Source organism: Vicugna pacos, chromosome 20, assembly GCF_048564905.1.
Source record: "Vicugna pacos chromosome 20, VicPac4, whole genome shotgun sequence".
In the NCBI taxonomy this organism is placed as follows: domain Eukaryota; kingdom Metazoa; phylum Chordata; class Mammalia; order Artiodactyla; family Camelidae; genus Vicugna; species Vicugna pacos.
Window position 1 is genome coordinate 41,607,407 of NC_133006.1, and position 26,584 is coordinate 41,633,990.

At 50.4% G+C, this 26,584-nt stretch overlaps 1 long non-coding RNA gene across 1 annotated transcript in view; it reads right to left on the reverse strand.

Moving 5' to 3' along the window:
* Positions 1–11,707: 11,707 nt before the first annotated feature.
* Positions 11,708–26,584, reverse strand: part of LOC107033044 (uncharacterized) — an 81,366-nt gene continuing 66,489 nt past the window's right edge. The window contains exon 8 of the long non-coding RNA XR_012062481.1: positions 11,708–11,901. This is a non-coding gene — a long non-coding RNA (uncharacterized lncRNA). The remainder of the gene's footprint in view (positions 11,902–26,584) is intronic.

A 26,584-nucleotide genomic window follows, 5' to 3' on the forward strand; every position in this document is an offset into this window, starting at 1 on the left:
CTCATCTACAAAACAGAAACAGACTCACAGACATAGTAAACAATTTTATGGTTACTGGGGGAAATGGGGTGGGAAGGGATAAATTTGGGGTTTGAGATTTGCAAATGCTAGCCACTATATATAAAAACAGATTTTAAAAAACCAGATTTCTTCTGTATAGCACAGGGAACTATATACAACATCTGGAAACATGAAAAACAATATGAAAGTGAATATATGTATATATATGCATGACTGGGACTTTATGCTGTACACCAGAAATTGTAACTGACTATACGTCAATAAAAATTAAAAAAAAAAAAAGAAATCAGACAATCAGAAGTCCCTGCCTCACAGAGCTACATCCTAACGAGGGCAGCCTTATTTCCACCTTCGCTGATGACACTTGATTCAACTCTGCATTTGCTGCGGGAGGGGGAGTGTAAGCTAGACTTCCGAGCTCACGGATTCCACATGGTATTTTAAAACGTTTAAAAATGTACCCAGCATCAAGATGTTTTTCCGTGGGATGTTTTCCAGAATATCTAGTCTGCAATATTTCTGGAAGCAGTCAAGTATTTTATTTTAAAACCTCAGTAACTTCAGTTGGTTTTCATTATTCCCCCTTCATGGTTTGAATATCCTTTCCCAGCTACTTGAAGGTATGTATAAGCTTATTTAAATGTTTTGCTCTGGTTACTGTGTGACTTTATGGTCTTTGCATTCTTTAACTATCTCATCATTTGTTCCTCTGAACTTGTATTTCCTTGGTTCTGTCAAAGCTTGTTGACCTCCTACCATAAACAATTAGAAAACTGGAAAACGAATATAGTGTTTTCAAACACTGGGCAACAGGCGGCGCAAGACTGGGCCCTGGAGAGAAGGAAGCGGTGATGCGAATCCTGCCGCGGTACCAGCTCTCGGCCTGCAGGCCGTTTGCAGGCGAGAGTGCGGGGAGGGCACCCGGGAAGCCCAGCAGTGTCGCAGCGCGGAGACGAGACCGGAGTTCGCGGGGAGGAGGCGGCGAGAACCGGCCGCACCGACGGCTGCACAGGAGGCGGCCGCCTGGGGCGGGAGCGCTGGAGAGCAGAGGCGTCCCCGTCCCTCGAGTCCTGGATGGCGCAGGGACCTGCGCGTGTGTGGGAGAGCAGCGGGCCGAGCGACTCCTGGAGTCCCTGCGGGGCTGGGAATCAGGGGAGGCCGAACAGGAGAGAGCGCGTGAGACGGGGCGCTGGACAGGGCTGTTAGAAGGGCCCCGGCGCGCAGCCGGGCCGCGTTAGCCCGGAGTGAAGGCCGCTCCGGGCCCCGCGGACAAGCGGAGAAGCAGACCTGCGAGGGAGCCCGCAGTCCCCCTGCAGGGGCTCCGCTGCAGGCCGAACCCGGAGCGACGCCCCGTAAAGGAACACAGCAAAACCCAGCACTCGCCACGCCGCAGTTCCTGCTGGTCAACATTTCAAATCTGTTTACAGTTTGTATCAGTCAACCTTTCTGGAAATCGTACATCTTGAGTTAAAAGTCAGTAAGACCAATTTTCTCTGCTAGAATCCGATCGATATAGAAGAAATGTAGAGATTAGGTGCCAAAATTCTCAGCGCGATACTTGGATGTTCTAGTGTCACACATCCCAAGAGCTAGGAACAATATTCCAAGCCCGGGCTTCTCAATTACTTTCTTCATTATCGTCCCCCTAAGGAGCCCTTTTAAAAACGTTTTAAAATAATTGTTTCACGCCCATGAAATTGTAATACCACTGTCACACTGACACCTTTTTATATACCAGTGTGTAAATGTGTATATATAAAACACTAAAGTAGTAAAGTTTTTCTCCCCCCTTGGGGTCAGTCTCACCCCCGTCGAGAAGGCATCTTCAGACCTTATGCGGTGTGTTCCTTCAGTCATTTCAGGCATTGAAAGCAGCACCTTCATGGTTATTTGCCTGCATTACTATCTTGTAGCAACTATAAATTAGAAATTAAAAAAAAAGAAGTCAAAGCAGTTATAGTAACATCTAAAATCATGAACTATTTAGGGATAAATCTGACAAAAGTTGAAAATTTGGACACTGGAAACTATAAAACATTGCAGAGAGGAATTTAAGATATAATTTCAACGGAGAGGTACACCATGATCACCCATAAGGAGATTCCAATGTTATTATGACATTAACTCTCCCCAAATCAGTATATGAATTCAATATAACTCTAATCAAAAAGTCCAGCAAAAATTTTTAGTAGAAATTAGCAATCTATTTCTAAAATATATATGAAAAATAAAAAATCTAGACTAGACAAAACAATTTTGAGAAAGAACAAAGTTGGGAAACTTACACTGCCTAATTTTAAGACTTAGTACAAAGCTACAATAATCAAGACATTGTGGTAATTGTGTGAGGGTAGACATATGGATCAGTGGAACAGAATAAAGGGTCTAAAAATAGACCACACACATATGGTCAACTGCTTTTTGGCAAAGCTGCCAAGGTATTTCAAGGGAGAGGATAGTCTTTCCAACAAATGGTGCTGGAATAACTAGATATCCATATGGAAAAACACAAACCTTGACACCTTATACCATGTAAAAAAAAAAAAAATCAACCCCAAATGGGACATATACCTAACTGTGAAAACTAAAACTATAAAATTTCCAGAAGAAAATCTTTGCAATCTTGAGTTAGGCAGAAAATTCTTAGATATGACCTCAAAAAGACACAAACATAAAAGAAAAAATGATAAATTGGACTTAAAATAAAAAACTTTGAATCCTTGAAAGACACTGTAAAGGAAATAAAAAGACTGAGAGAACATATATGTAATAAAGTAGTAGTATTCAGCATATATAAAGAATTCTTGCAACTCAATAATAACACAAACAACACAGTTAAAAAAAATGGGGAAAATATTTGAAGAGTGCCTTCCCCAAACAAAATATACAATGACAAAAACACGAAAAAGATTCATAACGTTAGGTCACTAGGCACAAGAGAAATGCAAATTAAAGCCACAGAGATACTAACACATGCTATTAGAATATCTTAACGTTTAAAACACAAACCCCGACCACACCAAGTGTTGACTAGACTGTGGAGAACTGGAACTTGCAGACGTGGCTGCTGACACTGCACAATGGTACAGTCACCGTAGGAAGCCCTTTGGCAGTTTTTTTTTAATGAAGTTAAACCTGTATTTTTCATATGACCCAGATTTCTGGCTCCTAGGTATTTACCCCCAAAACGGAAAACGTTGTACCTAAGTGCTTATAGCAGCTTTGTAAGAGTCAAGATTTGTAAACAACTCCAAAGCCCATCAACCGAATGGCTGGTCAAATTCTGGTCCGTCTGTGCAGTGCAAGACCCCTCAGCAGTAAAAAGAACCAACTACCGCCATCCTCGAGGACCCGGAGGAGCCGCAAAAGCATGATGTCAGCGAAAGAAGCCAGACCTGGAGGAAGCCATACCTCCTGATTCTATTTATGCACGTTGTAGAATTACAGGAAAGGCAAGACTACAGAGAGCAGATCTAACTTCCGGGGCTGGGTGCGAGGGGGACGGGAGGCGTGAGAGGATTCGGCACAGGGTCAGTGACGAATGTTTCGAACAGATGAATGTATTCCAGATCTTGATTGTACTGGCATTTACACGAATGTCCCCATTTGTCAAAGCGTCAGTAAACTTTATTTGATGTAAATTATACGTTAATAAAGCTGATTAAAAAAAAAGCCAAGGCCCTAGCTTTTGTGCCTCTTGCTAAATTTAGGAATGAGTGGGTGGAGGTAGGGGAAGGATCTGGTTTTACAATATGGGTTCAACAACCCCTTCCCAGCTGGGAGGGCACTTCTGTCTCCCAAGGTCTGCCCGCGGACAGGGCGGCAGCCAGTGAGGAGGACAAAGCAACGTTCCGGAGGCTCCTGACCTCCAGCTGCCGTCACTCCTACACTGCTCGACCCACAGGCTCTGCAGCTTCCTGCTCTCATCTCCCACCGCTGTCGGGCTCTGAGCTGCGGCTCATCCCCCATGAAAGTGTGGGTGGTGCTGGGGAAAAGAAGGGGCGGAGTGTAACTGGTGGGTGGTGCTGGAGAAGAGAAGGGGCGGAGCGAAACCGGTGGGTGGTGCTGGAGACGAAAAGGGGCGGGGAGTACCTGGAAAACGTGCCCACGGCCCGCCCCCCACATCCCTGCTCCCCAACTCTGGGGCCCCACCGCCCTGGCCGCTCTGGTCCTGTCTCCCGGAGAGTGGCTCACAGTCTTTGCTCTCAATTCCCGGAAGCATCAACTCTCTTCCGGCCTTGGGGAGAGTCCCAGGGAGACAGCCGGCAGCCCGTGCTCCTCCGTGATCATTGCAGTCAGCAAATTTCAGACTGATTTTTGGCCTTGAATCTTTGTCGGCGTAAAACCTGGATTTGGGTTATAAATACATGAAACAGTCCCTGGCAGCTCTGCTGGAAGTCGAGGTGGGGCTGGGTCTCGGAGCGCTGCCGCAGGGGCAGAGTCCAGCAAGGTCCAGAAAGGAAGAGGAGACACCCTGGCTCCGAGAGGGGTGGCACAGAGGTGCAGGGACAGAGAGGGGTGCGACGTGCCCAGCTGGCAGAGCAAGGGATGGGGATAAAGTTGGGAAGCCAGGAGGGGGTCAGTTCAGGGGACTTCAATGACAAGGTAGGAACCCTGGCAGCTCAGAGCACTCGCAGGAGCCACAGGCTGTGGACCCCCAACCCCTCTTCCTCCAAGCAGGGGCTGGCCCCGGGTCACAGTGAGTCAGCCACGGGCCTGAGACCAGAATTCTGCTCTCCCGACACTCAGACCAGTCCCCCACGATGACAGCAAGGTCTTCTCATGGTTGTGCAGACTGGAAGTAGCCAATCCTTCTGACGAGGTCTGTAAGTGGAGGAAAGGCTATGAAACCATCAGATCGTGGGGAAAGAACACCCCAGTTGGGTCTCTGCAACACCCCGTGTAAAAGAGGCTTCTCTGATCAAGTGGAATCACCCATTGCCTCTCCAACAAATTCTTGCACAGTCTTCAAGAGAGGACAGTCAACTTGGTCACTTCTCCCAGCAGGCCGCTTCTTGCCTCAAAAGCAGGTGAGCGTCCAGCCAGGTAAGCACTTCGGCCCTGAAATACACAAACACTGGCTCGACCTCTGGTCCCTGTTTCTGTTTGTGAGGTTTAGTTGATGGTGCAAAGAACACACTTTCCACCAACCTGGCAAAAGATAAACTGCTCCGGGGGAAGACTTTCGAGGAGTCTTTGTGGTCTGTGTCTACTCTCTGACCATTAACTTTTTTAGGTCACAAAGAGGGAGAGGGAGACAGAGAAAGAGATTAAGAAATTGGTTTTCATTCTCAAACTGGGAGCCAAGAAACTTCTCCTACTAATTGTTCTGGAACATTTCGTGCTGCCCTTTCTTTTCCAACACAACCACCATTAGTCACAAATCATTCATTGTGACCTGCAGAAATTACGCACCAAGGCCATTAGTGTCAAATCAGAGACCGTTAATAGACTTCTATTAATTGAATGTTTAGAGAAGAGGCCAAGCATCCTGGCTGGGTCTCTGCAGGTCTGCTGTGGAAATGAGCCTGGAGACGGAGCGGTCTACGCCTCCATTCTCAGCCAGACACCCGATAAATGACCGCAGCAGACAGGTAGCTTTTCATCTCCATTATCTGCTCATCGATCTGATATCAACGTTAAAATAAAAAAAAAACTCTCCTAACTCAAAGTTTTACCATGGACTGTTTCAAATCTTCGGACTGATTGGAGAAATCAAAATAAAATTTATTTTGAAAGCAGTTGGTATGAATGGTGTGGGGAGGGTACATGTGCACTAGACTTACCAGGTTAAAAAAAAAATGAGCCCAAGTGCACTTTGTTGATTTGCTAATCCCTGCCCCGCACCCACAACACACTTTTCCCAAACGTGAAACCTGAAAATGTACAGTGTAAATTACCCCAGAAGCGGCTGGCGGAAAGAACACGTACACTCGGGTGAAGAAAATCAACACACGCCGATCACTGTTCTCTACATGCTTGTCAGCGCTTTGCCTGCTTCCATCGGATTCAGTCCCAGAGTTGATGACACGCCCAAGGTCCCTCTGCTACTGAAGCACCTCAGTGCCTGAACATTTTTGCTTCCTTCAAGATGGGCGTGTCCGCTGCAACAATTACCAATAAATCTCTCCACATGAGAAATATCAGGGCTGATTGACTCTGAGACAAATAAAGAGGGTGGCTGGCTCCTCTCCATTCATCTTGATAATCTGCATCGCTATGTCAGCAGTGAGGTGTGATTCACACTGAGGTCACTTCTGAGCTCAACGCTGATCCCAGAGAAATTCTCCCTAATCAACTGTTTAATTAGGGCTGAAAGGCACCAGCAAGAGCAGTCTCCTAAGTGAGTGTGTGTGTGAGTCAGAGAACGATGGATCTCTGTGTGATAAGACCCTCGGACCAGTGGATCTAGTAAACAAATGCCCTGCTGGGAATGGTTAATCACTTTTAATTCTGCTTATCAGAATCCAGGTTAACCTGAGTTAGCAGACACCACATACAAAAAGTAAATTCCAGATCTGGCTTTCCCATTTTACCATCCTAAAACTTACAAGAATTAAATCAATGGGATCCCTGGAGGGCTACTGAAAGGCAGGGGTTAGGTCTAAAAATATCTAGAGATGGGGTCATGATTCCAAACAAGTCCAGACGTCTCTCATCTCTGCCCAGTTGGAAGAAAATCCTCAGTGTAAGGAAACAATTCTCAGGCTGGCACCTGGAGGAATCCGAGATTGCCAAGATGTTTCCAGCGAACCGCTCTGCCTCCCAGGAGAGATGTGATGTCCAAATGCTAGAGATCCAGCCGACCCGATGAGATACGCCCGTCTGTTCCAAGCCCAGAGGAAACCAGACACTCCCCGAGGTTTCTTCCCTCCAGGGCTTCATCGGTTCTCACTGTATGGCGTTATTTTTAAACACTGGTGTAAAACGAACTATCTCCCAGCTGCTCAGCATCACAACCAACGTAAGGTCCATTTTATATAGTTGCTCTTCCTTGAAGAGCTGAGTTAAGTGACCCAAAAGGCCAACTTCCCCCGCTAGCAAAGGTATTTGTTCTTGGGAAGCTGCCGCTTTTTGTGTGAAACCTGTTTCACTGTTTTACTAACGCACACTCGGAACTTTGGCGACGCTGGTGGGTTTAGGTTCTATACTCTCGGAGCCTGGATTACGAAGTATGGACACAGCTCGATTATCCGCAGAAGTCAAATCCACTGAGAATCCCCAAATCGCCCAGAGCCTGGACTGACTCAAGCGCACATCTTTTCAACGTGCTGTGACATCGTTAAAATGGTCAGAATTAGCATCTCACCTGTGAACTGGTCAAAAGACGGGCTGTTGCAAAATAAGACGCTGAGAAGGGAGGGACCCTGCATAGACCAGGGAGTCAGCCTCCCTCAGGTTCAAAGCCAAGTCCTGCCGTGGACTGGCTTCTCCGAGTGTGCACCTCAGCCCCGTCCACTTGCTGGGGCAGGACCCTGACTGGATGTTTTTGTGTGTTGATTGTCACCAAATTCCTGTGGAGGAAGACTCATTTTATAGAAGAAGAAACTGAGGCTTAGAAGAGTTAAGTCATGTACTCAAGGCGACACAATCAGAGGGGAAGAGCCGGGCATGTGGCTGTGAAGTCCCGGGCCACAGAGCTGTTCCACCCCGCTGCTTTCCCGGGCTGACCAAGAGGAATCTTCCTGCTGCTTTGAATTATCCCTTGTTCTCTCCTTCCTTTCATCCCTTTCTCCTTTCTTCCCAAAAGTATATTTTTAGCATCTTCCACAGACAGAAATCCCTCCTGATCCTCAGGAGACAGTTATGCATCATTAAAACACCAAAGGAAGCTCCCTTATGCCTGTGTCGCCCAAGGGAGACAAGGCCCTTCCGGGGTGCCCACAGGAGCCCCCCCACTTCCTCGATGTGGCAGAAAGCTTTCAACTCACTTTTCCTTGGGGCTCATTCAGTGGTCCCCCCATCCCAAGGTGCCCTCCCTGGGCCGTCAGAAACACTGAAGTCACACATTCATTCGCCTGCCCACAAACGGCTCAGAAATGAAGTTTTCCCAACTCCTCTTCTAAAAATGGGCCCCCTGTCTTCCTGAAGACACCCTCCCCGAGTTGGTTTACCCCTAACGAGTGTATCATTTCAACGAGACACAAAACCCTGCAGCACTGGCAGTGGCTCAGAGGCACCGAACCTTCTGGAATTCCCCCAGACAGTACTGATGTCTGTGTCATTTTGTAACCAAGCAGGACCCTCTGGGGCCTTCCTGGGACAGAGCCCTCCCCATGTCCTCTGCTGCAGCTCCTCTCTGAAGCACCCAGGTGGTAGTATCTCATGCACAGTTTTTCAGATGCTACAAAGGGAAGAAATGAACTACTTGATAATCATGAACACGTGGCCCCCATACCTACTGGCATCCAGGGGTTGACAGTGTTGACCCCCTGTTACCCCAACATCAACCAATCAGGGGATGGTGCATGAGCTGGTCACGTGCCCTATGACCCCCCCCCCCGCATTTAAGTATTCTTTGCTGAAACCCTCTGGGGGGTTCTGGGTTCTGGGGGCATGAGCCATCCTGTACTCCTTGCCCGGCCCTGCAAGTAAGGATTTCTCTGCTCCAAACTCCACTGTTTCAGTTTCTTGGGCCTCATGGTGCGTCAGACACACGAACTTGTGTTTGGTAACAATTTTATTCTTTTTGAGAGAGACAATGCATTAAATGTGAGCCCAAATGTGATTTTTAACGATGTGTAACTGCTACCTTTTCTACAGAAAAAAAGAAGAATGTGAAAAGCAACCCCTCCCTAGAGTGTGATCGGGGCAGAACCATATCCCTGTACCACCAGCAGGGCGGCTCCAGGACCAACCCGGCCCCGGAGCCTAACCCCACAGGCCCGTGACGTCCCCGTGGCCAACGTGGCTCAGCTCGCTTGTTTTATTACTGCATGTGCGCATGCGTGTGTGCGTGTGCATGTGTGCGTGTGTGTGTGTGAGTGTGTGTGTGTCTGCGCGCTCAGTAAGTTTCCTCCCGGGGCAGGGAGCTGCAGAGACCTGTCTTAGAACATAAAACACCTGGGTTCTCCCAGGTTGCAGGGCTGGACAGTCCGTGTTGGACGCGAAGATGACTCCATGCGCAGATGGGGTTAATGAGCTCCCTTAGGTGAGGTTTCCCGCCCACCCGTGTTCTCCAGTAACAGCAGATGCTGGCTGACTCAGAGGCCTGTCACCTCCCCCGGGCCTCCAGCAGGGCTGGCGGGGCTGAAACCCGGAGGAAACTGTAACAAGGAAGAACAAATCTGACTTCGTATTTGATCTGTCCCTTTGGCTCTAACCCTGGGCTCTGCTTCCTGTGCTGAGTCACGCTGGCTCTGCACCTTTTGTAAAAGAATGTTGCCTATGACCTGAAACCCACAGGACAGCCCGTTCTCCAGGCTCGGACCTGGAAGGGTATAGCACCTTCCCCTTCATATAGAGATGAAAAGTCGCCTGATGTTCTGAAGCTTATTTTTAAAAGCCCCTGCTATTGACCTGGGAATTTTATGCGTAACTCTGACAACTGTCAACAAACTGTAGCCCTTGCAAGGAAATGAAGACAGAGTAAAATAACTGTCTTTGATGGTTTCTGGGTGGACACTCCACACCAGGGCTCATTCCTTCAGCTAAAATGAAGTGTTGAGTGGTTGTGAAGGGGATAAATGTGAAATCAGCCCTGAGCTCTACCTGTAGTTCCTTAAAGTCTTTACAGTGATGAAATAAGTATTACTATCTCTACATATTCATATTATTACATTATAGCTATGATTATTATTAAGTTTAATAGACAGCTATCAAATAAATTGCTTTATAAAGCCTTCATAATTATGGCTGTCATAACCATTAATGTAATTTATGAAATGGCAGAATCTACTGCAGTTTGCTTGATTCCTTAAAAGCGCAGGGAATTGGTAGCAAAGGCCCAAACCCTGTAATGGTGTTTATTTCAACTCAAGGAAACAGTGGGAGTATTGTCGCCCGACATTTAAATGAGGCAAATAAAGTCAGTAAAGAATTCCTCTTCATTTACAAAATCATATTTCTTCTGATCATAAAAATAACACAGAGTCCTTGTCAACATATAAAAATGTGAAAAAATAAAAGAAAATGAAAGCCAACCATAATCCTAAGAGCCAAAGATAATTATTACAAACATTTTGATATATTTTTCATCTTTTCCTATAACTAAATATATGGGTTTTTAAAACCAGATTTGGGATCACATTGCACATAACACTTTGTGCCACCAGTTCTTTTTGCTTACATTGTAATTAAGGTCTCCCAGTATCATTAAATATTCTTCAAAAACATGGTAGTGCTCTTTTCTCTTTAAATCCTTCTTCAGTAGAAATACTGTGGTGAGTATAAAATATATTGCTTATGTGCTCAAGATATCTTTAATTGTACATTTAAATGCAATCATGGAAACTGAGCATTCTTATCTCCTTCTTGTCTCTTTTATGTAGATCTTTCAATAGACGCTGTCTTAAACGACCTTCAGTTACCTAACTTTTCGGATTACCCAACCCTCTGTTTACTCTACCCATGGACAAGCTGACTGTTTGCAGCTAGTATCCAGCGTTGACACATGGATTAATAGGTCCCTGTGACACACAGGTTAGTAGGTCACCATGACCCATGGACACACCTCTGCCCTCACCAGTTGACACGTACGCTTACCACGAATTTGTTGAGCTTATTCCCAAACCTGTTCATGTCAATTGTACATATAATACATAAAGAATTCTCAAAATTCAAGCATAAAAGAGAAACAACCCAATAAAATAAAATAGGTGAAAGACATGAACAGACACTTCACCAGAGAAGCTATAAGGGTGATAAATGATCAGGTGAAAAGATGTGCAGCACCATGAACCACTGGGGAAACCCAGATGGAGGCCACGAGGAGACCACACCACACTCCTACTAGAACAACTAAAATTAAAAAGACTGACAATGCCCAGTGCCGGTGAGCATGGGCACAGCGCAACTCTGATGTGTCACTGAGGGAAACAGACTCAGGAAGCTGGTTTGCGAGTTTCTCACAAAGTGAAGCAGGTATGTAATGTGTGGCCCAGCAGCCCCGCTCCAGTGTATCTCCCCAGAGAGACGAAAGCTGATGTTCACACAGAAACCTACACACAAACGCGTACAGCAGCCCTGTTCACAGCAGCCCAGGCTGGAAAGGACCCAAACGCCCTTCAGCGAGTGACGGCATAGACAAGCTGCGGCACAGCCGCGCTACGGAGCATTGCCCAGCACTACGAAGGAGTGCCCGGCTTATGACACAGGCAACAGCATGCGTGAATCCGCTGAGGGAAAGAAGCCAGGCTGCAACGTTGACACAGTCTGCGATTCTGTTATGAAATGTTCTTGAAGACAAACCATAGTGCCGCTGATCAGATCAGTTGTCAGGGGCCATGAGGCAGGGGGTGGGACGTGTTGGAAGGTAGAACTGCTGTGTACCCTGATTACGGTGAATCTATACATGTATTACAATTTACAGAACTGTATACACACACACACAAAAGGCTAATTAGGTCATAATTAGAAGAACTCTAATCTGACAAATCTAGAAGCCTTCTGCACTCAGGTGGTTCAGCTAGAACCTTTAAGTTCTAGCTCCACTTAAAGGTTGCTGAAAATGCATTATGGGCAGGGTTTATTCAAGAAAGGTAATGAGGAACTCCAATCAGCAGACCATGCAGAGAGAAACGATCTTGGCCTTACATCAAAAGATTACTGAATGAATGTTTACATATGTTTAAATTAGATTAGAGTGTCGTCGCTCTCGTGAGTCCCTGCAGATTTTCCTTGACCGCCCGACGCAGGTCATGGTCTCACTGGATCGGAATTCTGTAAGAGACATGTTATAGCATTTATTTACTTTTTAAACTATCTAACTCTGAGTCTATTCAAGTGAAATACTTTATCTTGGAATAAATTTGCTTAAGTGTATTTTGTTACATCTTACCCTGCATCTTAAGACAAGGAAATGTGGATTTTAGGTGGGCACCACATGCCCTTGCTGCAAATGGATCGTGGGTAAGACTCAATACTGTTCAGGGGTGTAAAGCATGGGCTGTGGGAGATGGTCACGGGCCAGTGCAGGCTCACGGATTATAACAAACGAACCAGATGTTGGCCACGGAGGAGACTATGTACGTGAGGGGCCGGGGGAAATGAGAACTCCCTCTACGCGCCATGTGATTTTGTAGTGAACCTTAGATTGCTCTAAAAAGTCAAGTCTATTACCAAAAAGTCTACCAATATATGGACATATATACATAAAATATGTCAGTTCACGATAAGTGTTATAGAAAAAAATTAAGCAGGAGAGAGAAGAGGACAGTCAGGGAGGCTTGTGTGGATAGCTCAGGCAGAGACGGCCTCTTTGACAAAGCACATTTGAGCAGAGGCCTAAAGGACCGTGGTGAGGGAGTGAACTGCAAGAATGACAGGGGAAGAGCATTCCAGGCAGAGAGAAGCGCAAGTGCAAAGGTCCTGAGGCAGGAAACCAGCTTTGAGTGTTCCAGGGACAGAGAGCATGGCTGGGCGGAGTGCGGAGAGAAGTCACAGAAAATGAGTCTGCAGAAGCGAGCAGGGGCTCATCGCGAGGGAGCCAGCTCCCGGGCCGCGGCGAACTTGGGATGAACTTGGGATTTCATTCTTGTCTCGATTATTGTAAGACATTCTTTCCTTAGTTAACACCCAAGCTCAGGCTTCCCTTCCAAGGTGCTCCGCAGTTCAGCTCTGACTCATTATACCTATAAAAGGGGGGCTAGTCTTATCTTACTCTCAGAGATCAACTCCCCACCATCCACCAATTATAGGCTGTGGGAAAGAGTAAGTAAGACAGAAATCTGTGCAAATACAGACTGTGGTCATTGTTGGAATTACGCGAGTCGATTTGAAGAAGCCAGTAGGGTTTTTATTTTAATTAGCAGAGATAAGTCATCATTAGCCGGCTGAGTTCAATAACCCTTTTCAGTCAGACTGTTGCAAGAGTTTGGAATTAATCCTCTGAAAGCTGAGATGTTTAAAAAGAAAAAGGATGTCCTTGGCTCCAGGCCCCTATTTCCTGGGTAACTTAGTGCAGTCTTCTACTGGTTCAAAATGTTTTCAATTAAAAAAGACAAAAGCGCCCTATCCCAGATTAATCAAAAATCACGTTAAGTGGCTTAATTTAGCAACAGGAAAGGAAGCGTCATCAACTTGAAAATTAAACTAAGCAACATTCGGTTTATTATTTGGAAGTACCAGTCAAAGGAAAATGTAATAGAAATGTCTTAATGAGACAGCATGTGCCTTAACTTTCCTGCGGCAAAGTTCAACAACACGCGTCGGATTAGACTGTGCGCCAGGCGGCACAGTTCGGAAGACCCCTCTGAGAACGTCCCCGGGTCCCCGAGGGAGGCAGACGGGTCCTGATGGTGCCCTCCTCCTTCGTCTGAGGAGAGGTACGGTTCGCTATCTCCCTGTGCAAGCTATTTTAGCTCATTGCCATGGGTTCCTCCCCACCATGTGGCTTTGCGCATGCTGCTCCCTCCACCCAGGACACCCTTCCACCCTCTCTTCATTTGGTTCCCTCCTCCTTGTCTTGGCATCTCAGAGCTTGTCACCTCCTCAGGAAGGCTCCCCCACTTCCCAGACCACAGCGCATTGTCCCTCCGTCCGCCGCACTGGCCGACGTGGCATTTGCGGGCAGGACCCCCTGCCTCCCCAGCACCAGGCACCCTGAATGCGTGAATGACAGGAGGCGTCTGCACAGTCACCGCAAGGGCAACTGCTTTGGGAGCACTTGAACTAGAAGACGCAGGTGCTTATCTGGGAATTCCGCTTCATTGTGATTAAAGCTGAGTCCGCAACTTTTCCCCACTGCCCGGATGATTTTGGTTTTCCTCAACGCTGGATCCAAGGTTTGATGCTGTCAGAGCAAGGGAGAAACTGCTGAGGGCACCTCCTGTTCTGGTAAAACTCCTGACAGTATTTAATGATGCTGTAATTTACTGGTAGAAATTCCCGACAAGGTAACGGGGGCTGCACACTGACCTCGGACACGTCCATCAGCCAGGCCAAGTTTCAGATCAGCAATCGGGGAGCCCTAAACCCTATTTGCTTCTACATTTGGCAGCAGCTGGGATCCAGGAAGCCCCCCAGAAGCACTGGTTCACCTGATGGAGACAAGAGAGAAGGCAGGGAGGGGGGGAAGAAAGGAAAGATGCAGGCAGGAGGGTTACGACTACCTGCAGCCCCTCCCAGAACGTCTTGCGGAGAAAAGTGGATACACAGCCACCTCCTCATCTGTTTCCTTTGTACACTTAGCCCTTGGCCCAAAGAAACTCTCCTTGTAACTGTTACTCTCTTAAATGTTTCCAAAGGTAATTGTGGAGAAAAGAGTGTGAACTCCCTGATAATTAAAAAGATGTTATGTCTATAAAAATAAATGGACCGCTAAAGCCAACCAGAGAGAACGAATTTAGTATCAGAGCTGGAGCCCATCAGAGACGCCTGAGGCCAGAAGGCTTCTGTCTGGTCCAGCATTTTCCCACCTGGAGTCCCACCTGGCGTCCACAGACCGTCGGCATCCACAGCCATGGGGAGATTTTAGAACCAGAATTTCGGAGAGTTGCCCCAGTGGTCCTTGCCTTCCCCAGGCTGCCCGGATGATTCTTGCGAACTGTTCCGTGCGGGGGCAGAACCACCGGCCCCTTGCTCTGTAGGTGAGGGCGACCAGGCACGTCCCGGGGTCACGCGGCTGCTGGGCAGCAGGAGGGAGGCAGAATCCGGGATCAGCATCAGACGCAGAGCTTCAGCAAGGCCGCCTGGGCTAAAAACACGGGTGTGCTCCCCGCAGGCCTGCAGGGTGGCTGCTTCCCGTTCTGCCCAGGTTGGGGTCCCCGGGACGGTCACGTCTTCCCAGCAGAACTCTCGGCACAGAAGGCGCAGCGCCGAGCCGCTCTGCGGGGAGAGGTGACTGGGGGCATTGACAGTGTGCTCCCCTAGTGCTCCTTCACGACCCAGGACACACGAGTGGGGCGGGGTGACGCATGGCAGCGGGGACCCAACTCAAGGGAGCTTAAAACACCAAGGATGCGGGCAGCCCCGGGACAAACAGGCCCTTGGCAGCGACTTCCCTATCAAAACAGCTTCCACCTCGTCCCTCAGCCAAGAATGTTTTCTCAAATTTACTGCGAATTTTCACAGCCCGCCTGGAATGTCGCTAGCGTTCCAGAGGCTCAGGTCCTGTGATGTGTTTGCGGTGGGCCATCCTCACAGGGGTCATCCTGTTGCCCTTTAGAAAGCAGCTGGTCTTCTCCAGACCAAGAGCCACGTGTACTGAGCACGAAGTCCTGGGCAGGAGGACCACTGCTCCATCGTGGGGCTCAGGGAGGAGGAGGCAGTCATTACTCAGAGCAACCTTCCAGGCTCGACCAAGACTTACTGTAAAGGACGGACTTGAGAAGTGTCCCCTCTGGGAGCGGAACCATTCCTGACTCCAGAAAGGGGGCGGGCACCGCACACACCACCGCTGTCCCCGCCTGCCCTGTGACCAGTGCGGACGGCCCAGTCACCCAGGGCCCGTGGTGGCGGGGCCGCAAGGCCGCCCACTTGTTTGGCTGAGATGAGAGGACGCGGGGTGGGCAAGTCCCCCTGGAAACTGGTGAGTAGCCCACGTGGGGTGGGCGGGGCGACCCTCCTCAGGACAAAGGCTGCCCAGCCCAGGGCGCCCCCCAGGCCGAGCATCACTCACCTTCTGCCTGGGAATGAATGTGCCCGGGGGTAACAGAGCTGCCTTTACCCTCAGGCTGGGCGACTGGACCTGGAAGCCAGTCGCAGGCGGGGTCAGACGTGAGGTTCTGTGCACATCACCCCAAGGACCCAACCTCCCCTGTCCTTTCCCAGTACTTTCATTTTTTGTGAAATCAGGTTAAGAGGGACACCCAGAGTTCAGAGAGAAAAGTTACTGCTTCTTGCAACTTTAGCTGGTATTGAATGACCTTGGATGCAAGGTCCTAATCCTAATGAGAAAGCGTTTTCATGTTCTTTCTGGTATGTGATACAGTCACACACGTGTAAAAGGGGGTTTGCATGTTTATTTTAAGTACAGCTTCACTGATACACTGTGACTCTGCCAACAGTCACACTGGACGAGGCAGAACCAGAACTCAAACCTGGGTCTTCCCAGTGCAAGCCTGTTGCTGAGAGAAAGGGTGAGACCCTGAGATACAAAAAAGCTGAACATCACTGCAACTCCACACCCTGAGAGGACGAGAAGAGGACAAGCCCCCGAGGGGACCCGTGGGCCCTGCCTGGGAGGCCCAGGGGCCTGGGGAGAATGTTGCTATTTGTCCCTGTGAAGGTCATTGTGGTTTTGGCTCCAGGACCTGGGGGTTTCCAGGACAATGCAGTTTGGAATGTCGGGGAAGACTGCTTCATTGTCAAGGGCTCGGGTCTGAAATACACTCAGACAGTTGTGGGAGGGAACCATCCGCACAGAGGACTCGCTGATCTGATGAACATCCTTATCTTCACACGGAAGCTGAAAGCAGGCTGCCTACGTCCGGAACAAGCCTCATTTCAGGGAACTCCCTACCTATTTATGATAAATCCTATGGCAAGCAAAACACTGCTTCAGCGAAGCACAATTTCCCTGGGGCCACTCAGTCCCAGTGTCTCACGCAGCTGGCTTTCGTGGTGGAAGGCTGGCCCTTCGGTAATGCATTGTTTAAGCTAAATGGATTCTGAAGGCCTTGTTAACCTCTTAACAACTTCCTTTCACCGAGAGTGGTGATGGTTACATGGAGATTTGAAGTGATCTCGAAATTATGATGCAGATAAAATATGACAGAACACATGGAGACGCCCTCTTGTCTCTGGAACTGTTATCTGAGCACAAACAGGGCCATTAACAGGAGACTAATTATTTTTCTCCATGGAAAAAGAAATGACAGCTATAATCCAAATGGTGGCACCTGGATCAAGACATTCAATTTTTTGTTTAATTTTAGCATCCCACAGTCAAAATCAAAAACTATTATCTGAGGGGGAGGGTTAGCTCAGCGGTAGAGCGTATGCTTAGCATGGCCACATTCCTGCGTTCAGTGCTCAGTACCCCCAAGAGAGAAAGAGAGAAAGAGAGAGAGGAAGGAAGGAAGAAAAGAGAGAGAGAGAGAAAAGAAAGAAAGAAAGAAAGAGAGAGAGAGGGAGGGAGGAAGGAAGGAAGGAAGAAAACTATTATCTGAGAAGAGATTAAAAGGCACAAAGTGGCGACGAGAGAGTAAGGTCCCAAATACCCTGTTCTCACCATTTTTAATGTAAATGTCTCCATTTTCTTTCATGTTTTTCCACCTTGTTATATAAGACCGTAGGCGTAAGATACAGAAAACAAACTTATGGTTACCAAAGGGGAAGGGGGGGGGATAAGTTAAGAGTTTGGGATTAGCAGATACAAACTACTATAAAATAGATAAACAACAAGGTCCTACTGTGCAGCACAGGGAACTCTAGTCAATACCTTGTAATGACCTATAATGAAAAAGAATATACACGTATGTGCATAACTGAATCGCTGTGCTGCACACCTGAAACTAACACAATATTGTGAATCAACTATACTTCAATTAAGGGGAAAAAAAGACCATAGGTGTAATTTAGCTCTTTGTTGATGACTCAGAATTCTTACCCAGGTTAAGTATTCTGAATTGAGATACAGAGATGACTTTGGGAGCAAATGAGGAGATGAAGGCGGTCCTGCCCCAGGGGCTTCCATGGGTGATGCTCTGAGAACTGCTGGTGCTTCAGACAGGTTCCAAGTCTGAGCTAATCGTCTATGTCTGCACAGCACCCTCCCTTTCCACCCGGCGGTACCTTTGCTTCTCAGGGCAGACACAGATTCTGTATCCTGATTTATCAGATGGAGCTGGGCCCAGGCAGCTGAGTTTCTGGAGGAAAACCACAGGCTTCCCCGAGGACATTATCTCGTCTTGCCTCATTGAGAAAAGGTCAGAGAATGTGGCCGGGAGCCTCTGGACCACAGAGAAGCCATCTGTAAACACAGGGGACCAGGAAGGGAGGCCTCAGGGCACCCACAAACCCTTTCTCTCTGGTCCGAGGCTCCCAGACCACGACCCCCACAGCCACACCTCTTGGTCCCTGCAGCATCCGCTGGCCCCGTGGGAAGGACCGAGGTGAGAACAGCTGAAGGCAGCGACTCCTCCGAGAAGAAATGATGGGTCCCGCAGCGCCCCGCACCCCGCACCCTCTCGGCCCCACGGCCTGAAGCGGCAGGCTGCTCCCCTCACCTGGAGCCAGGTTGCCGGGCTACCGGGGCACCCCTGGGGTTAGGTGATGGAGGGACACCTGTGCGCCGCTGCCCGCACGGCAGGGCCAGGAGTGGAGGACATGCTCCCCCCACGATAGGGAGCAGGGGTAGGGGTGTCTCTTGTGTCCTGGGATCCACAGCAGGGGGTGGACCGTAGCGGGGAGGGAGGGTCCCTGAGGAACTGACCAAAGCAGCCCCGCTCCAAAAAGAACGGCTCTGAGCATCTTCTCAGGAGGACTTGGGGGCAGGGCGAGCCGCGATTGGTGGAAGGCTTGGTCCCTCCTCCCGGAGGCGGAGCCTCGACGCTCCCTCCCCGGCACAAGGTGAGGAAGGGAGACACCCCAGGCCCCCTCCACTGTGCGGGCTGGGGAGGGGCAAACATCACCTTCGAGCGCAGCTCGGAGTTTTACACATCAGACAGCATCTTGATTATGGAGTGAGACTGTTCTCCAGGCACCAGAAAAGGACTGGGACCTGGTGCGACTTTATCCAGATCCCTGCGAAGAACCAGCCCAGAGAGGGGCTTCAGGGACCCTGTGGGAAGAGACCAGTCCTTGGGGACAGTGGCCGGCGGGGTCCAGCTCCTTCCGCTACCAGGTGCGTTTATCCGTTTCTAACATCCCCCAACCACCGCCCTAGAAGTAGGCTTTCTTCTCTTGACAATCAAAGCTCACATTTGTTGTGCATTTTACTACATTCCGGGAACTGTGCTGGTCCTTGAAACGCACATTTTTAAATTTACTCCTCAAGCAACCCCATGAGGTGCCATCACCTATTTTGCCAGCAAGGAACCTGACACGGTTGTTCGGTTACTTAACAGGACGGACGGCCCAGCTGGATTAGAACCCAGGCAATGGGTCTCGAGAGCCTGGGTCCTGAGTCCTCTGCGACCGAGGTCCTCAGCCAGGGCAGGGCTCGCCTCCCCAGGGTCAGCTGGCAGCATCTGGAGAGGCCCTCGGTTCCCACCTGCACCTGTGGTGGTGCTCCCGCACCTGATGGGTCAAGGCCAGGCAGCGTCTGAACATCCCACAGCACACAGGGCAACGCGGAACTGTCCAGCCCCAGATATTAGCGGTGCGGGAGTTAACACTGCCTTCTTGTTATTTGTCTGCCCAATGGAAATCACTTTATTTCTCTGATTATTTATCATTATTAAAAACTCAGCCAATTCAGAAAACCTGGCATTAGAACCTGCAGATGGGGCCTTTAGGTTACTCCTTTTCCACACGTGGACTCTTATTACAGACACTGATCCTAAGGTTTTCCCTTAGCCGGCATTGTGCTGAAATACACACGGTAGACCTTTTTCCATGTCAGTAAACACAGGTCAGTGGTGACAGGTTCTCAAAGAGGTCACTCCGCCCCATAGCCAGAGTGTGATGGAAATCAGCGGGGGCCTTTTAAGGGGGGCGCCTGGCATTTAGGGGTGCAGAGTATCCTACACTGTCAATCCCCCACGGGGAAGAGCACCCCTCAGAATTTTGAAACATCACCCCGGACATTCATGTAGTTGAAAAACTCATTTGGAATCGTCTACGATCCACACTTCACTTTAAATTAGACACAAATAATTCTTGCGTGGCGTTAACGCGTACTTCAGATCCCAGGAGCATGAAGGTAGATGAAGGTTGAGGGTAGATGGCACCGCCGTGTTCATCTGGAGAAAGCCCGCCACCAACAGTAACGAAGCCAGTGAGACAGGACCTCCCGGCGCGCACGGCTGACAGGTCCGCCTCCCAGCCCGGGTGACCCGTGGGGATTCGCACAGGGACCAGCCTGGTCACGGGTTTCTGAGATGCTCGGGAATCTGCAGCCACTGCAACGGGCATCCCGCTGTGACAGCCCAGCCCCTCAGCCGCTGGAGCTGCAGGCAGAGCCTCAACATGCTCGCGACCCGGGGCCCCGACTCCCCAAAGAAGCAACGGTGGGAAGGGATGAACCCCCCTCACTCGTGTGCGGCTGAACTAGTCCCGGTGCCGCCCCGGGAGGAGGCCTGGGCCCCGAACGCTGACTGCGCCTGCATTTCTTACCCTGATGTTTCGGGGTGTCGGGTCAGGCGAGATGAAACAGGGAGAGTGATGGGTGGGGTGCTGCTGAGTGACTTTTCTCTTAAATGTCTCCTCTTGTTCATCTTGCTAACATCCTGACCTGAAAGGAAACTTCTATTTCTCTCTCCTCCTAATGAAAAGTGGCTGCTCGGGTTTGAGGGCAGCGACGTTCCTCCCGCCACCACCGTGAAGGAGAACAGAGGCAGCTCTCAGTAGTCGCGGCAACGCTGACACAGGTGATCAAAACCCACCGAAAATCTCGGAGCTTCGATTTACCATCGCTCTTGACTTCTTTTCCCAGGCTTACCAGCACCACTAGGGACTCAGCAAATGTTTGGGAACCTGGTGACTTGCAGTGTTCCTGCCACTGCGCGGAGACCTAGTCATTGGCGGCGGAGAGGAGGTTTTGCATTTCTTTCTAGAGATCCTCTGCCTCCTGAAACCTGGCCTCTGACCTCTGCTTCCTCCCCTTCTTTTCACTCCCCATCGCTCTCATTAGCAACTGCCTGCTCCTCCTCTGCGCTGTCTCTTAAATTTCTGCCTTTCTCTCCCACCTTGGTTTGCACGTTAACCTAGAATTTCACGCCTGGATCACTGCAACTTCCTTTCTGCCCCCAAGCCCCTCACATAAACCTCAGCCATGAATCTGCACTCAGACACCAACGAACTCTTTATCCTGATATGGAAGCCCTCCCTCCCCTGGCCCTGGGGGCCTTGTCTTGTATCCCTCTCTCCCTCCACCATCCACTGTCCGTCCACAACCCGTCATCTCATCGACTTACCTTGTATCTATCCGTCTGTCCAACACCCGTCTGTCCATCCATCAGCTGTCTGTTACCACCTTCTACTCTCATACGTAGGCCTTTAACTGAACCAGCACCAGGTCCCCTCTGCCCCCAGAACACTTCTGTTCATTCCTGCAGACACACCTCGTTTGTCTAAGTCCTGCAAGATGCGTCTCAAATAAACTGGAACTCCGCATCCACACGTTTGGGGACCGCACACCTCGGCCCCTTCCGGGCTCACAATGCACTTTGACACTTTAACGCCCTTAGAAACCTCATAGCTAAATATGTGCTGTTCTCTCTACCTGGAATATCCCCCAGCTCCTCCCCCACTGGCTAGTTAAATCTTTGCTCACCCTTCAGACCCTGCTTAAATGTCATGCTCTCAGGGAAGAAGGGAAGCGTTCCTTCACCCCTTTTCCCAACCTAGACGAGGCCCTGTGACAGCTTCCAGCGTCTTCTGTTCCCCTGGGCCTCAGTCATCACCTTATAACCAGCACGCTGTCTGTGCCTCCTGCTGGGATGCAGGTTCCCCGGAGGCGGGGCCCCCACTCTTGCTCGGCGTCTGACCCCCACACCCAGCACGGTGCTGGCGTCGGTGGGCTCCTCCCTGCTCACTGACCCACCAAAGGAAAAGTGCAGCTTTGGGAAATGTTACACCAAACGCCATTCTGGACGTGGGGCCTTCTCTCCCTTGTTATCAGACAGGCTTTGCCCCACACAGGAGACACCTGTCCCTTTGCCTGAAATGCTTCACCTCTTTGACAGGTGACAAACCCCGCCCGCTGAGATCGGTTAGGACTCTTTCTGTTGCAAGTCCCAGAAAATCCAGTTAAAACTCGTCTGAATAATAAAGAGCACTGAAGACTCAGAGGCCGGGACCAGCTCCCGGCAAGGCTCCCGCAGCCGAGCAAACGTCGTCGTCCGTGGTCGCGTGTCCCCACGGCTCCCTTCCGTCCCCCAGGTCCGCGTCCCGGGGGAGGCTTCCGCCCGGCGCCCACACCCGTCCCCAGCCCCGGGCTCCCGCTCTTCAGTAGAAGCAGCCTCATTCCACTCTGAGTGTCTGCAGGCGTCCTCCAAGCAAAACACAGGAAGCTTTCCTTTGCACGGAGCCCTGGGCGTGTGTGCCTCCTTGGCTCTGAATCATCCACGGTTTCATCCAATCACAGCTCAACTGGCCTGAAGCATCAACACCAGGCAGTCGAGGACGGGGGAGGAGAGGTTTGTCAAAGGAGTTTTGTCCTGTTTGGAAGAAGATGTGACTTCGGGGAGGCCACAATCTTTCAAGGCTGATTCAAGCCTGAACTCTGAGAAGCTTTCCCTGAAAACTCCAGACAGCGGTCAAGTCTCCTTTGCTGTGACCTGCCAAACGGCGCTTAGGTCTGCAGCCCAAACTTCGGGCCTTTAATACGTGGTGTTAGCTCGTCCTCTAAGGGGCTCAGCTACATACGCTTGGCCTCCGGCTGCAGGAGTTACTTACTTCTGCATGACACTGACCCCAAAACTTGGTGGGCTAAGACCATCAACCCATTCCAGCCCTGGATTCTCTGGGCCAAAAAATTCAGGGTGGGCACAGTGGGGAGGTCGGAAGCTCCAGGCAGGAGGGCCAGAAGGCAGGGAGGGACTGAGCGGCTGGGGGCAGGCGGGAGTCACCCAGAGATGTCGTCACGCACACTCACAATTTCTAGTCCTAATGCGGGTCTAGTGAGATGTCACCTTCTCCAGGAGACCTGCCCGGACACACGGCTCTTTTCTACCATCACAAAATATTTGAAGTGCTGCCTGGTTGCTTGCTTGCTCCTCCACGGAGCGGCAAGCCCTGTGAAAGCAGAGACAAAACCCGTCCCAGTGGCCATCGTGTGGCCGTGCCTGCAGCGCAGGGAGCCCTCAAAGAACAGGGGGCAGCTGCCAGCATTGCCCCGCCCCCCAGAGCGCTTGTCCTTACCGCTTCAGTCCAGACGGGTCCCACTTCCAGCCACCAACACCAGCGTCCCGTCGTCTGAGCAATGTCCCTGGTCCCCGAACCCTGCTCTGCCTACCCCAGCAGCAGGGCAGAAGTCCCAGGAAATTCCCGCTCTGGGAGCAGTTCTCAATCAGTGATGGATGGGGTTGGTTACAAGTATCTCAGCCCCCTCCCCGCTCTGGGGGGGGACAACTCTGATTCACCTGCACTGAATCCCGAAGTTTCTCAGCGTGACTAAGCCCGCCAGTGGCAGCTGACCTGACAATGTGCTCTTTACTGGCAGCCGTCTTTCTCTGTCTGACTTCTTCACTTCAGCTCCCCAAGAAAGAACTTGCTCTCAGTTCCTTGACTGGGATCTGCTTCCCTGAGAAGCCACACCAGGATGGAATGTTTGTTGAATGAATGAGCGAGTCTCTGTCCCAGTCCCCGCCCACCCACCCACCCACCCAGCACACCACGGCTGGGCACGAAAGCTGACTGCCAGCAGCCTCGCGTGCTCTGAGCCAGGGAGAGCGAACACCCAGCAGGGAATTTCAGACCTTCACTCCCCTCTCTGCTGGCATTTGTAACCGGGACACAGCCACGGGAACATGATTTTACCTCCAAGTGCGAAGTTGAGATGCGGAAGCGGAAGAGATGGTTAAGTCACAGACCACACGGCCCCCGAGGATGAAATGGGCTGAGGCGGCAGAGGCCAGGGCTGGCGAGATCACTCGCCAGGGATACTATACCACTCGCTTTCCATCTGCTCGGCACTCAACCGGCATCACAGCGTCCTCCTTACTTCCTGTGGCAGGAGCAGAGACCAGCGCCACTTGGGGTGTGTCACCCAGCAGCGCAGGGGAAATGGGGACAGGAGCGCAGTTCGCGGTTTCCCTCCCTTCTCTCCTCCACAAGCCGGGATTGTAACTTGGAAAGGGATTTGCAGCAGACCACACATGGCTCTGGGGTCAGCCAGCGTACCTCGTCTTTTATCCCTCCCAACCCTTCACCTACAATTCTCTTATTTCCCCCCTCATGGCACTTTAGTTGGCCACGCATAGGGAGACTGTGGCATGATTCTGTGGGGCCTGAGCCCTAGACAGGCTGGGAGAACATGAGGCCGAGTCCTGCAGGGCCTCTGAGGTCAGAAAAATCAGTGGTCCAGGACATGCTGTCCTCCCCAGGCCACACCCCGCCCACCTCTGAGGGGGAGGGGGGACAGAAGGGAGAAGCGGTCCCTGGGAAAACAGACTTGTGCTTCCCTCTACAACTCAGAAGTAGCCTTTAAATGAAATTTAACTAAATGTAGACAGGCAAAGTAATCTTAAGAAATCTAAGGACTCCAAGTATTGAAGAAGAGGGAGCCATATTTTAAGTGTGTGTGTGTGTGCGCGTGCACGTGCCTGTCTGCAGGTGTGTGCATGGGGGGAGCGTGTGTCAGGAAGACATTTCCCTCTCCCCATCAAAGTTCTCCTGGCTGGTCCAAGAATTAAACTGACATGAGAGATTAACAAATCAAAAGAGAAAAATCAAACAACAGTTTAATAACACGTGTACATGGGAGAGACCCAGGAAAACTGAGTAATTCACCTAAATGGCCAGAACTCTCACCTTAAATGCCACCTTCAGCCAAAGACAAAAGAGGATGTTGTGGGTAGTGGTTTGAGAACTCAAAGGGGAGGGAGGCAACTGACATGGAGATGGAAAAGCAAACATCTGGTAAACAAATGCTTGCGGGCCAGGCGGAGACAGCGGGACACAGAGAGGAAATTTAACGAACAGACTCTACTGGGCTCCTCCCTGTGGACACATCTAGTTCACACTCTAAGTATCCATGGTGATGCTCCCTTCCTGGAACAGGGCCTCCATCTACATTCTTTAAGCAGTTAGGGGAAGGTCAGAGGTTCTTCTGGAGTCTTTTAAGCCTCAAAAATAATCAGTGTAAATTAATCCTCATGCCAAAGAGACACATTTTTGGGGTAGCAAGTTTTGCTCCCCTACATGTATTCCTGTTGTTACTGGGACCTATCCCCTCCTCTCTAACACTGACTGACATGTCTCCCTGCTTCCGATACCTTCCTCTCACATCCAATCACCTACCAATCTTATTACTCCAAATCCTGCATTCAACTCCCCTACCTTAAAACCGGTGGCTCCAGTTGCCTCTAGGGGGCGTGCTGAAGTGCTGCAGAGCCCTGTAAGGTTCCTGGGCGGCATGAGGGAATGGTGGGGACTGAGGCCAACAGAGAGCCCATGCCTGGTTTAAAGGTAGCAGAGTAATCCCACAACTGCTCACTACAGAATCATGAGTGCAGTGATGTCACGTCTTCCCAGTCTACCAAGAGGTGCTAGGATGATACCGACTTTTAAAACTTCTTATAAATTTAACAAAGCAAGTACCTAGGATTAAAAAAACATTCATCTCATGGCATCAGCTCGCAAATTCCAGCCCAGAGGATCAAGTTTAAGCCCATTAGCATGGCATCCAACGCCCTTTATGGGCATGTCTATTCTTGGTTCTGTCCCAGTCAATCCCTTTTCCCCAAAGTCCCACAACCCCCAGAAGCTGCTCAAGTTAACATACAAGAGCAGAAGGAGAGAGAGTGGAGTCCACGTGGCGAGCTCGCCGTCTCTGCTTGGAATGCTGTTTAAGGTGGCTCTGAAGGAGGTGAGGGGGCACCCAGCCCCCGGGTCTCCTTCTTGACTCACATCCCCTCTGCTCCCACCCTGCCAGCTTGAAGACCCTGTTCCTCACACAGGATGTGGGGCTACGTTCTCATCCGCACAGTAAACCCAGGTCAGTCTTGAACTTGGCTCAGATCTCCCTCAAGACTCGCCAGGAGGAATCCTTCCCTTTCACTTCTCTACCTTGAATGCCTCTCACTATCACACGTGTCACAATGTTATGTATTTGTGCTTCTGGCGCCTGACTCCCCATCCCCCCCAACAGTGAGCTCTCGGAGTGTAGGGGGGCAGTCCTGTGTGGCATCTATGTCCTCAGGGCCTGGTTCACACAGTCCTCCTTCTCCCTCTGTCTCCTGCCGTCTGGAATCATCCATCACACTTCCACAAATACGCCAGACATCCAACCAATCACTCCTGATTGAAACGGAGCCAAAAGGAGATCTGAGAATTCACATGGCTGGGTTCCTGGCTCACAACTTCTCGGAGCCCTGCCCTCGCCGCCACCTGCCTAACCCACTTACTAATGCAGATTCCTGCTCCTCCGCCCGCAGGGGCTCTGCGACAGGCTCACCTGCTGCTCCGGGGTCTGGGCCGCACGGGGGCCCAGGTGGCCGGCGGAGCGCAGTGACGAGTCTGGCCAGATTGGAAAGGGGACAGCTCTGTCAGGATGCCTGGACACACCGTGTGCCCAAACAGAAGCGACGGGAAGGAGGACGCGGCCGCTCCCGCTGGCCTAGGAAGCGGCCCTGAA